The sequence below is a fragment of the Capsicum annuum genome, unplaced genomic scaffold (assembly GCF_002878395.1).
Source record: "Capsicum annuum cultivar UCD-10X-F1 unplaced genomic scaffold, UCD10Xv1.1 ctg3865, whole genome shotgun sequence".
Lineage (NCBI taxonomy): Eukaryota > Viridiplantae > Streptophyta > Magnoliopsida > Solanales > Solanaceae > Capsicum > Capsicum annuum.
Window position 1 is genome coordinate 40,936 of NW_025845806.1, and position 14,272 is coordinate 55,207.

At 35.3% G+C, this 14,272-nt stretch overlaps 1 long non-coding RNA gene across 1 annotated transcript; it reads left to right on the forward strand.

Annotated features, from left to right (window-relative positions):
- Nucleotides 1-2,077: 2,077 nt before the first annotated feature.
- LOC124891610 lies at nucleotides 2,078-7,805 on the forward strand. Its single transcript, XR_007049762.1, has 2 exons — nucleotides 2,078-2,752; nucleotides 2,844-7,805. It is a non-coding gene; the product is annotated as an uncharacterized LOC124891610 (long non-coding RNA).
- Nucleotides 7,806-14,272: the final 6,467 nt, after the last annotated feature.

Below are 14,272 nucleotides of genomic sequence, written 5' to 3' on the forward strand. Positions count from 1 at the left end.
TATATACTAATTTATAAAACATATACACATGTATACGTTAAATATACACGTCTACAGAAGATATATTCACATATATACGCACTATTCGATATATATGTTGTACTTTAAATAAAAAATATACTACAATATATAATTATATATATATATATATATATATACATATATATATATATATATATTATATACACTACAATATATATACAATTTATAAAACACATACACATTTATACATTAAATATAAACATCTATAGAAGATATATACACAAATATACAAAACATATGCTACTTAATATAATAAATTATTAATGATATATCACAGTAAATTAATAATATATTAGAAGTAAGTTTTAAATTTAAACTAGAAATTCAATTTAAATCATTAAATGAAAAAAAATTACAAATTAAGGACTAAGGAAGGAGAGAATGAAATGTTGAATTTTATTGATTGCGAAATGATCTCAAATTTATAATTTACATGAATGGAAAATCTACAAATTATGCATCATTTTTTCCAACTCATTCATGTTAATATTAAAGGGAACTTGCATAGGATAGTCAAAGCCAATGGAGGCAAAACCATGCATTGAACTTGATTCTGCTGAGTTCTCCTGTGAAGACATAATTTCTTCAAGTTTCAGCTCTTCGCTCGGCTCTGGATCCATTCCTTCGTTTCTTCTTTCCGCTTTAATCCAATCTATGAGGCAAACTAGAACATTCATTGCATTGCTTCCCAATGAGTGACGGTTGTCTCTAAGCTGCTGTCGTCCCTGACTAAAAGCACTTTCTGATGCAACGGTTGACATTGGAACATTCAAGATATCTCTAGCTAATATTGAAAGCACAGGATATTGTGTTTCATTACTCCTTCACCAATCTAATGTATTGATCCATCGTCTGCGATCCTCTGGCGGCGGTTGAAAATAATATCTCAGCTCTTCCCGATAACTTGATGTGTAAGCTCTCTCATCAACTCTGTTCTAACAAGGTAAATCATAAAAGGAATCAGGAAAACCACTAAGTGCCGGCCTTTTAGAAGACGATGGCTCCTCGGGAGGATGAGGAGCGACAGTTGGAGTGATATTTTTAGGTACAGCTAAATTAAATAAATCAACATAGTGATTATATAATTTTTCTATGTATTTATTTGCATCACCCATAGCCTTCCACAATTCAGGTTGTACTTGTTCAGAATCATTGTTAGTATTTATTTCTAAGTTAGCATAAATAATAGTACTAAAGTGGCACATTGTATTATATTTCATGCACGGATTTAGCATAGCACCAACCAAGTAAATAGGGGGAATCGAGAAAAAATATTTTTTAAATTTAGTAAGCATGACACCAAGAACTTCTTTATAACCTTCTTTATTTTTATATTCTTTGAGCAAACCAGAAATATCGGCTATATATACTAAAATATTACAAAAAGTAGGATAATAAGCATCAAAAAATTCAACCGTAGCAACGTAAAATTTTTCTAAAAACTTAACAAGATCATTAATTACAACTCAATCAGAATCATGTAGCATGCAATTAGCAAAATCAGCAAATCAACCGTGTTGACACCTAATTTTTGCCCTTCGCAATCCAATTTAATTTTGAGTTTCTTCAATTTTAAAATAAAATCACAACAATTATTTTGATTCAAATAAATGCTAGTTTAAATTATTTATTCAATTCAATTTTATCATGTAATTAACAATTATATATTTTTTGCATTTTTATATATGAGAGTGTATAAATTTTGTTATTTAAATGAACATTTTCATTAAAATTAGATTTTTAATGATTAAACTTGAAAATAAATTCAAATGATTAAAATTTTGATTTGAATATAATTTTACTCTCAAAAATTAAGTTATTTGGATAAATATTTGTTTAATTTTATTAAATCAAGAAGCTCGAGATTAAACAAGGTATTAATTCGTATCGGATTTTGATTTAGTCAATTTATTAAGTTTGATCATAATTAAAATTGAATGGCCACAATCAATCCAATTGACCAAATCTCCAATTACCTAATCCACCCTATACCCAATTAAACAAATTTCGGCCTATTTTTTAAATTAGACTACAATCAGCAGCCCATTTCTTTATTTCTCAACCCAATCCAACCCACAATATTTCTCTTTTCCAGCTTCAACAAACAGACAGCCTTCAACAAGACATCGAAAAAACCCAAAGTACAACAGTAACAACCATCATTGATAACCCACAACACTCGACCTTCAACAAACAACTGACAAAAATCCATCAACTTTGCAACCCAATCCGTCATCCTTAACCCAAAATTCGGCAAAAAATATCTTCCCAACATTGACCCGACTTCGACCCGCCTGGATGGTGGGTGTTTGTAACAAAAATTCAAGAAAGTTTCTAGAAATGGGTGAGCTGGCTCACCCCAACGTTTCAATCCCGCGAATCTCGGGTACCATAGTACGAATTCGTACATAGATGGAGAATTATCATTGGCTTGGAGATTTTATTCTCCTTCCACCATTTTTTATTGATTAGCTTTTGAAATTAGCAATGGATTTGAGTATGTTTTGGGGAGAGAATGCCTTATCTTTAGGGAATTCCATTTTTGTTGAGCTTCCCAAAAATACCCCTAATTCTACCTTTTATATAAGAGGACATTCGTTCATTATTTTAAGAGAAGATAGAGGTTGGAAATTCTTGGGTTAGGAATTTGAGGGGAAAATTCTCTGAGAAAGTTAGGCAAGGAAAAGATAGGAGTAAGAAAATTCTGAGAGTAAGATAGCTTCTTTTAGTGAAATTTTTCTCTTTTGTTCTTCTCTATGCCATTTGGTCGATTGATTGGAGGTTCTGAGTTGATAACGCAGGTTTTCGATGGTGGCACATCTCGCTGTTAGCGCATTATCCCATTTTGCTGCCCCGAAAGAGGTAAACACATTCTCGTCCTTTTAATTTCATCATTTTTCTGGTTCATCCCCCTTTTTTCTTCATAGAATTAATCATGAATGAAGCAAGTGCCATGATGGCCTTAAGATTGTTTGTTGATCATTTGTTTAGCTAAATCAGTATCCACATCGTGAGTTTAACTATCAACTACTTTGATTACTTTCTCATGATCTATGGCGATATGAGTTATATGCAAGTGTGTAGCATGAATCAATAATTTTAATATTGTGCAATTTTTGATTTGGTTTTAATGAAGAGAATTTGTTTTGCCTAAAGAGATATGTTAGGGTGTGTTGTTGTATTTGGTATGATTCATGCTTTAATATTCATGGTTCTGTTTGGAATAAATGCGGGTATCTCTTTAAGCTGCTTTATGTCTGAATCTTCAGGTTGTCATGTTCAGTGATTTATTTATTGTTCTAATACTTGATCTTTACTCCTTTCTGTATCCGAGCCGGCCTAAATGTTTTCTTTATTTCCTGGACGTTCCTGCATATTTTGGTCGCTCGTATTATATTCTAGATAATTACAGATAGTTACTTCTCGTTGGTAAATACCTCTAAACCTTATTCGAGTGTTCCTGTTTTTAAAGGATAACAGTAATCTTTATGTCAGCTTGAACAGCGCACTGGGTATATTACGTAACACCATGCTATTTGTCTTCTTGTATGAGCTTATGCAATGACACGCTGATTTGTTATTTTAAGTATTTTACTCTTGAGTTGTGCATCATGTAGAATTATTCGGGGATATGAAGCATAATACAGCCTTAGTGTGGATGCATACAGTTGACAACTCTAGGATATCTAAATTTAATATGTTATATTCGTATCTTGATCATGTGCAACTCAGCTAATGTTTTTTCTCTCTTAATTCACTCTGTGACTGGTAGTGTGAGTTATAAGAGGCGAGTGTTTGATTGATTCTACCTTAAAGTTGTCAACTTTGATGCTTTATGATGTTCTCTTTCGAGTCACACACATTTTTGTTTACAACTATAGTGTAATTGTTAGATACCATAAACAACGGATGGATTGAAATATCCTTTGTTGACGATTGTCCGATTAAGCTGCTAAATGTAGTCTTCATGACATTGTTTTCTCAAGACACTTGGTCAATGGGTTTGGTACCTTGTTTAGGCTATGACTAATAGAGTGTAAGTTGTCATTTGTTCAAATATAGTCATTTCGGCCATTTAGAATATTAGTTGTGCATCTTTAAACAATTATTTACAGGCCTTATGCTACATTATGAACTCTTTGATTGTCTGATTCATGTTTTATGACTCACTAATTACCTATGTTGTATATTATTGGCTCTTATTCAGTTATTTTACATTATTCTTACATGTTTTTTCCTTTGCCGTTCGTCTTGTGCCAAGGTGTTCTAGTTTATGTCAGGATTGCTATGGCTAAATGTGACTACTTAAACATTTTGAATCATGCATAATACGGTCCTGAGTTACATCTCACTTTTAGGGATTACTAAAATTTGATTTCTCGTTCGTTGATCATAATTCAGATGCGTGAATCTTCATTGAAATTTTAAAAATTTTCTTTTTCCTTAAAATCAGCCTTCATTCTCTTCGCTGCATGAATCTTATTTTATGTTGTAGAAAGGCATTATTTTTTTTGGTGGTAGACTGGTATCTGACACCTTCTCTTGTTTTAAACCATGTCATGTGTATCTTGAATCGGTATTAATTCTTTCATCCTTTTCTTTCCATGGGTACACCTCGGAGTACAAAAGGGATTTTTTTCCTTTGCATTTCCTTAATGGGCCGATAAGGCCCATCTCAATTATTCAATCATGAAGCTCTAAGTCCAAAAGTGATCCCATGGCATTTGGATACAAGGAGTCGGAAAAAGATGGAAACATGGGTTAAAGTTCCCTTGAAGAGGTTGGGCGACTTGAAAGTCTTGTTTCTTCATTTATTTCATTCGTACTGTTATCTTTATTTATTTATTCTTTTATTTATTTCTTTGTTTATTTATTCGGGCCTCGAAGCCAAAGTTGTATTTAATACATGTAAAGTGAAAACTCGAGCCAAAAGTGGCTCGAAAACATAGAATTAGGAAAGGTGAAAGAAAAAATGGGTTGAAAACCCGTCTAGATTAGGACAGGGTAGGTGGTTTGGTCTTGAAAGCCTAAATCACTACTTCCCTGCTTTTCTCCCCTTTTCCTTTCGTTTACTTGTTTGCATGTTTCTTGCGAACCAAGTTGAATCCCTAACTAAGTCGCTAAAAAACTAATTTTTCAAAAAAAAACTTTTTCTTAATCAACTACTTTTCAACAAATTAATCTATTTGAAGTTAGTCAAAAGACGTTTTCAAACAGTCCGGATAACCGCAAGTTAGCGGACGTTTTAGGTGCCTAACACCTTCCTAAAATTTTAATAGGAACCGCTTATTCAGAATCTCTAACTTAGAATGATTTTTTTATTTTGGATCGTTCAAAGTACTTTATAAAGGTTTCTTAATTTCTTTTCAAAATTAAGTGGCGACTCTTCTTAAAAAGTCAAAATTTCTCCGCAAAATAGAAATAGCGACTCTGCTGGGGATTTTTAATTAGGTTCTAACCAAATGTTTGATTTCGTCTTTTGATTAACTATTTATGTGTTTATATGTTTCGATTCATTAAAGTTTACTATCGTATCTCATGGCATATTCCTGCATTATTTAAACTGTTTTGAGGTTTCGTGGATATCCCGGTCCCTATTGTTCAATTCCAATAAAGTGTTGGAAATACGAATGGCTTATTAGAATGTGAGTCGTCTGATGGCTGTCTGTATTTTCAAACTCAAATTTTTCACATGAGACCCAGTGTTCAAACCCACTCTAGACACTTAGGATAGAACGAAACCAAAACCCTATTTAGGCATGAGCCTAGGACGATGCAATATCGGAGTGGGGTATTGGGCCTATTAGAAAATCTGTCTTGCATTTATTGACCCTGACTCAATTATAGACGAACCACGTTTATGTGTTGAAGAAAATATATGCCTATCTAATTCAATCCATTATTCTTTGGGGGTCGGGAAAAAACTTGATTTGCTTACTTTCGTAAGAAGAATTGAAGCAATTTAAGCAAGAAATTGATCGATTTGGGAGGTTCCATATAAGGCATAGTGTGAACGTCAAGGAATGTCACCAATATAAGAAATGGACGAAGCTAAGAAGGCAAAGGTTGATAGAAGAAGCACCCAGGAGTTTGTATTTTCAATCCCTTATGTGGGAATGTGTTTTCTTTCATGTTATTTCCCTTTCCCTAAAGATTGTATCCCTCTTTTGTTATCTTTTGTAGTCATTTATGCCCTTTTAGTGTCTATAAAAGTTGGGGGATAATGGATTGACCTTAAGCAAGCATATATTTTTCTTCAAAAATCATTAGGCCCAAACCCTTGGCTCAAAAAGGTCGCCCCAGTTAGGATACGCATTATTATAATGTTCTTATGTGATATAATTGTCTTATGTGTTAATGTGCGTTTGTTTGGATCAAAGACAAGTTTATCTGCTATGCTCTTATAGATGGATTTGGCAATGACACAAACAACTCTACGTGGCTATTTCTTGTCAAGTATTTTACATTGTTTATCACATGTGGAAACTAAAGCATTTACTTTTGAGTTGTTTTACTTTACAGATAATAGAAAACTACTCTGTGTTGAAATAAGCTGGCAGAACATCCTTACTTCACCCGGTCAAAAGCGCATGAAATCCCATTCTCTGACCATCATTCAATAATGACTGGAAATGATGAATAAAATACATTGACCATCAGGGACAATGTAATAGCAGAACAGAGTGAGATGATTGCAGAACTTGTAAGAAAGATAGAAATACTTCAGGAGGAAATAAATCATACTCGAGATTTGGCTAACCTGGCCATCACTGTCAATGCTCCCGCTCCAGGAGGACACGGGAATCCACTCCGGGATCAGACAAATAACATATCATCCGTCTCTGCCCCTCCACTTGTCCAAAATACCAATTGTGAAAATAATCCAGATGCTTACCATCCATAAAATCCAACCCTCACCCCATAAAATCCTTCTCCAAATATACAAAATTCATTCCCAAATCCCCAGAACCCATTGGTAAATCCACAAAATCCATCCCCAGATCTACCAAAGCTGCCAAATCTATCTCCGAGCCCACAAACTTCATTTCTAAATCCACAGAATCTTTCCCAGATCCCACCAAGCTACTCTCAAATTCCACAAAACTTTTCCAATTTCCGAAATGTTCTCCCTACCCACTAGCAAATTTTCTTTCATCCACATAATCAAGATGCCTTTCCAAATCCTTCTCATGCCATCATATCTCCTTACATTTATAATTACCTTCCTAATCCTGAGGTGGACCATTACGAGGAGAAGGAGAAAGAGTGGAGGAACGAGCATGAAATGAAGTTGCTAGCTATGAATGAAGAGATCATAAGGATCAAGAAATCTTATAGAGAGGGGAACAACGACGGGTTAGGTTACAATGATTTATATATTTACCCTGGAGTAGATCTACCAGAAGGGTATAAGGTCCCTAAATTTGAAGTATTCGATGGCAGCAGAAATCCAATGGCCCATCTGATAAGGTATTATGATCAACTGGTGGAAGTAGGAAAAATGAGGAATTATTAATGCGCTTATTCAGCCGAAGCTTAAGTGGCGAAGCCTTAGATTGGTTCACGTCTAAAGAACTGAAAAAGTGGACCAGTTGAAGGGCATTGGCCAAAAGTTTCCTTAATAGGTTTGCATTCAACATTGAAATAGTCCCTGACCGATATTCATTAGATCAGATCAAGTAGAGGAATGATAAGTATTTCCGAGACTATACCTTCCATTGGAGAAAAGAAGCTGCCAAAGTACAACCTCTCATGTCTGCGGAGAAAATGGTGTCTGTGTTCTCTCGTGCTCAGGAGGGACAATATTATACCAGGTTGGTATCCAAACTCTGAGAAACTTTCGCAGATTTAGTAAAGATTGGGGAATCATTAGAGGAAGGCATCTGAACAGGATAAATTGCCAAAACCCCAATATCATTTGAATCTTTTGCATTCTCAAAGAAGAAAAGAAAGGATGTGACTGTGGTCTCTACTAATTTTGTTGATAAATTGAAGAGGACATTCAAGCCTAGGAATATTCTATCCTTACCACTGTCACCAAATTTTCAGCCTGTATTCTATGCCCATCCCCAATATCAAGCTCCAATTTTAAATATTTTACCCCAGTGCCAAATTCCGCAGCCAAATTATCAATCTCATGTTCAAGTTATTCTTCCAAACAATCAAATAAATATCCAAGCACCTCTAAACTATCATCAAGTACCTCTCCCTGCTAATCAAAATCAGTATAACCACCCACGTGTAAGCCTCGAGAAGAATCCTCCCAGAAAATTTACTCCATTGGTTGAAAGTCGTTCCCTTCTCTTTAGAAGACTGATGATGGACAGTTATTTATAGCCTATTCCACCAAAAATTAACAATCTCAATTCTTGATTCTTTCATGCCGATCAAGTCTGTGGTTATCATTCAGGATCTCTCGGGCATAATACTGAAGATTGATCAATCTGAAACACAAGATCCAGGACTTGATTGACTAGAAGATCATCACTCTTCAGGCACCGACACCAAATGTTGCTAGTAACCCATTGCCTAATCATGAGGGAGCTGCGGTTAGCATGATCGAAATAACAAGTGAATGGGTATCTAGCGAGATAATTGCTAATGTGGATTCACGTAACTCCAAAAAGACAAAAGAAGTGGAAATGATAGAGAAAATTTTGGCTGCCTTGAGTAATAATTCAGAAGGAATTATTGAGCCTATTATGGTCCCGGAAAGAGCATTTAAATGTGGAGTAGGATACCAACCAAGAAAGGAAGATGAGATCGAAGATAATTCAAAAGCGAGTCTATTTAGGCCCTTGCCGCTCTTGTATCAGTTATTTCCCGTACATGAGTTGTCAAATAATGATGGTCTTGGGGATGGGATAGGAGATCTATTCGAAGGATGAAATGCTCTACCAGATGATTTCCCAAAGTCCGGTGGGGTGTAGAAGATTGCATCAAAGGAGGCCTTGCAAAACAGGACCTCTACTCCACTCATAACCCGTCACCCATCATGGTCGATGAAAAAGGCATTTACTAATAGTTTTTATAATTGGTAATGATCCGGAGAAGGCCCCGTGATCCACCCTTTTATGTCTCAAATTTTTGTTTCGTGTTTTACAACTTTCAAAAAGGCATGGGCCCACATTTGTGTGGGTCATGAGCCATAGTTTTTATTTATTTTTCAAAAGGCCTCCCTTTATTTAAGAAGTTATTTTTTAAAATTTGATTATCTAGCATGGTTTATTTTGGTAGCAATAATTTAAAAACCTGCCAATGTCATGTCATGTCAAGGGTTAGACGAACAAAGTGAAGGAAATAATGATGAACAGAAAAGGTGATGAGGAGAAGTTAGTAGTAAATATAGAGAAATGTAAAAATCAAAAGAGGCCCAACCTGGAGGAGCCCTAATCCAACCTAGGATGGATAGTCAAAAGTGGACCAAACCAACCAATTCTGATGTGGTAAAGAGATATTGTTCTTGAAAGATGTTATAGTTTTTGTTTCTAGGCTTATTTGTAATCGCCTTTATAATAGTATCAATTTTATGATGCGTAATTGCCTAGAACCCCTTCCCTTTGTGTACGAACTACGTTTGACCAGAATTCTCAAGAATGAGATACGTAGGCGGCCTATGTCGGCTTCGGTCAACCCCTTAGGAAAATTTATCCTTTCCTTTTATGTATGAACTACGTGATGACCTGAATTCTCAAGAATGAGATACGTAGGCAGCTTATGTTGGCTTCGGTCAACACATTAGATTTTTCTATATATCCTTAGCGTAGTCCTGAACTATGTTTGACTTGATTCCTACTTCAACGAGATATGTAGGCGCCCCAATGGCTCGGTCATATAACCCCAGGCAATGGAAACTAGGGCAGAATTTTTTAAAAGGAATATCAAAAATTCACAAGAGAAAATCAACATCCAACAAAGAGAATGAAGATCAGCAAAGATTTCAGATCCACTCGAGATGATATCATCTCAGACTACTGTAAACTGGGGCAGAAATTTTGAGGAAGCCTCAAAATTTCCAACAAATACTAGAATATATTTCAAGTTTTCCGGCACCATAGGTTAAAGAGAAGATTTTGAAGCCACCAACTGCGACAAAGTCTAGGTAAACGAAATCTTTGGCTATGACAAAACCATTTGTAGAACCCTCCAACAATGATGATGAGTTCTGGAACTCCTCCATCTGATATAGTCAAAATTAAGAGGAATACGTTCGTTGGGCTAATACATGACATGACTGACAGAGATTTTTGAAATCTTTTACAGAAACTTTCGAAACTATTATCTAAAAATAACACTACTTTTGAAAAATCTTTTCAAAATCTTTTACTTAGTAATTGCCTAGGCCTCTATGGGAGAAGGGAGCCAGGGTGGAGGTACCAACATGGTGGAGTACCCAAAAGATGGTGTGGATCAAACAGATAATTGAAGAAGGTCAACACGGAGTAGTTTCACTCAAACTAATCATTTTTCTGTGGATACAGGGACTAATACACAAAAATGAGAGTTTCTTTCAAAAATCCCTGCGCAAATTAGGAGACACCCCAGAGCATTAATGCTCAAGAACGATATTTTTGGGTATCCCTAAACATGGTTTTAATACCCATTTATTGAGAACCTGTTGAATTATCCATCTCACTTCTTGAGATCATGGAGGATAAACAAAAGTGTCTTGTCTTCTTTACAAATATTGTATTTAGAGTTTTTCTAAAAAATAGTCGCTAGCAAAAGAAATTTTGTGTCTACTAATCGTCTACCTTGAGTATAGGTACATGTAGAAAGCAAGACGCAGATAAACAAACTCAGGTGAAACTATTTTCAAATTGCCAAGAGGGTCATTCATAACGTCGCCGAGAGGGACAATTCATATCATTGCCGAGAGGGCCATTTCATATCATTGCCAAAAGGGTCACTTCATAGCTTATATTTGTTGACATGCAAGACATAAACACTAGCATTGAGGATATCATAAGTATTTTCTATCTGTTGACACGCAAGACATAAATATTGGCGTCGAGGATATCATCCAATTTCATATCTGTTGACATACATGACATAAATACTGGCGTCAAGGATATCATCGATATTTTATATCTGTTGACACGTAAGACATAAACTCTGTCATCAAGGATATCACCAACATTTCATATCTGTTGACACGCGAGACACAAACGCTGGTGTCAAGGATATTTCATCATTTTATGTATCAACATCTGAATGCATCAAGAGCACACGATTTGAAGCGACGCATTTAAGTCGGTATCTAAAGATGGATGATTTCCTAGAAATTGACAATTTGAGGTTCATCTATAAGTCATATTATTTGAAATAGGATAGTGTGAAAGATCACCTATGAGTTGATAGCCTGTAAGTCATCCATAATACACAACAACATCCTAACCAAAGAGTGTACAAGATTGCCCCAAAATTTGATAGTTTGGAAGTTATCCATAAGACACAACTAAATCCTTACTGGAGAATATGCGAAACTATCAAATTGATACTTTCAAGGGTTCTCTATAAGCCGTGTCATATCCAAGATCGATTATATGCAAGATTACCCACGGACTAGCAATTTGAGTGATATCTATAAGTCATATTGTATCCAAGGTCGGATGATGTGCAGGAACAACTAAAAGCTAGCGATTGGAAGAATATCTATAAGCGATCTCTTATCTAAGGTCGGATAATGTGCAGTATTACCTAAAAGCTAGCAATTCAAAGGATATCTGTAAGCCGCTTCGTATCCAACATCAAATAATGTGCAAGATTATCCAAAGATTGACAATTTAAGAGAAATTTATCGATCATCGGCTATAACTAGGAGAGTTTATCATACCACATCCAACAAGTGATATAGGTAAACAAAAGGGCTGCTACACCAGCACAAGATTATGCGATTGTAGGGACCGTTCTGCTTAAAGTATTGCCGGTGTCTAAAAGGGCCACCCAACTTTAAAGACATATTCAACCGACAAATGTCATAATCATACAACAACCAAGAGGGTTGTTGTGTTTGCTATTTCTGGTTATTTCATTCCTAATAGGTACATGAAGAGATGACTCTGCTTTTCAGGCCACAACTCACGTGGAGATATGGTAAAAGATTACATACCTCTTTCGTGAATTATATTTAGCACTAACACTTGTTTCTTGAAGCATTGTCAAGAATATATGAGAGGATGAAAATCTCAAATCAAAACCACAGGTGGGGACGACTTCAGATTAGATGCAGCTCACCACCACCATCCAACCACACCCCTGTTAGAAGGCATGTGGGAATTCTGGGATATTCTGGTTTCAGCTTCACCTTTGGGATATTCCTAAACTCACACCGAGGGTAAACTTCACTTTCTTTCAAATTCGAGTGACAACACACCTAGAGTTTTGGAAATAATGTCTAGGTAATTTCTAACCTATGGATGTGAAGGATCCCACATTCATGGTTAAGAGGTTACAAGCCTTTTTTCCATAACTTGTTACTCATCCCAAGCCAAAGATCATCTGAAATAGAAGAGTATCTTTTCTACCAATCGAGTCGTACTACAAGCAGTCTGATTCCCTGAAATCTTGAGGATATGTAGGCTGGGCTCTATATAGAAAACTTGACTGAATTCCAACCTCCCTCCAAATTCCTCCATTTCCCAGCCTTTCGGTTCTATCAGAAATTCTAAATCTGTGATAGTTGGTGGATCTTCTTAAAATCGTACTTTAAATCAAGCTTTTTGAACTACAAGTGGCCTGAATTCTCATGTAACCTGATATATGTAGGAAACTTGATATCGAGGTCAGTCCATAACTCCATGAAACTCGTGCAAAAGCTAACATCTTTCAGATACAATTTTATGGTCGGACAAACATTAAGAATGCCAACCTCCCTTTACCTAGGGTTACTTGCATCCACCCTACCCAAAGGGAGGGGGTAGTTGTTGACACCTAATTTTTTGCCTTCCTCAATCCAATTTAATTTTGAGTTTCTTCAATTTTAAAATAAAATAACAACAATTATTTTGATTCAAATAAATGCTAGTTTAAATTACGTATCCAATTCTATTTTATCATTTAATTAACGATTATACTTTTTTGCATTTTTATATACGAGAGTGTATAAATTTTGTTATTTGAATGAACGCTTTCATTAAAATTAGATTTTTATTGATTAAACTTGAAAATAAATTCAAATGATTAAAATTTTGATTTGAATATATTTTACTCTCAAAAATTAATTAATTTGGATAAATATTTGTTTAATTTTATTAAATGATGAAGCTTAAGATTTAAAAAGGTATTAATTTATATCGTATTTTGATTTAGTAAATTTATTAAGTTTGATCATAATTGAAATCGAATGGCCACAATCAATCCAATTAACCAAATCTCCAATTACCTAATCCACCCTATACCCAATTAAACTAATTTCAGTCAATTTTTTAAATTAGACTACGAGCAGCAGCCCATTCCTTTATTTCTTAACCCAATCCAACCCATAATATTTCCCCTTTCCATCTTCAACAAATAGACAGCCTTCAACAGGACATCGATATAAAATAGAGCATAACAACAACAACCATTATTGATAACCCACAACACTCGACCTTCAGCAAACAACCGACCAAAATCCATCAACTTCGCGACCCGACCCATCATCCTTAACCCAAAATTCAGTGAAAAATAGCTTCCCAACTTCGACCCGCCTAGATGGCGTGTGTTTGTTATGAAAATTCAAGAAAGTTTTTGGAAATGGCTGAGCTGGCTCACCCCAATGCTCCAATCCCGTGATTCTCGGGTACTATAATACAAATTCATACATAGATGGAGAATTTTCATTAGCTTGGAGAGTTTATTCTCCTTCCTCCATTTTTTATTGGTTAGTTTTCAAAATTAGTAAGGGATTTGAGTACGTTTTAGTGAGGGAATGCCTTATCTTGAGAGGATTCCATTTTTGTTGAGCTTTCCAAAAATACCCCTAATTCTACCTTCTATATAAGAGGACATTGGTTCACTATTTTAAGAGAAGAGAGAGGTTGGAAATTCTTGGGTTAGGAATTTGAGGGGAAAATTCTCTGAGAAAGCTAGGCAAGGAAAAGATAGGAGTAAGAAAATTCTAAGAGTAAGACAACTTCTTTTAGTGAAACTTTTTTCTTTTGTTCTTGTCTATGCCATTTGGTCGACTGATTGGAGGATCTGAGTTGATAACGTGGGTTTTCGGTGGTGGCACAACTCGATGTTAGCG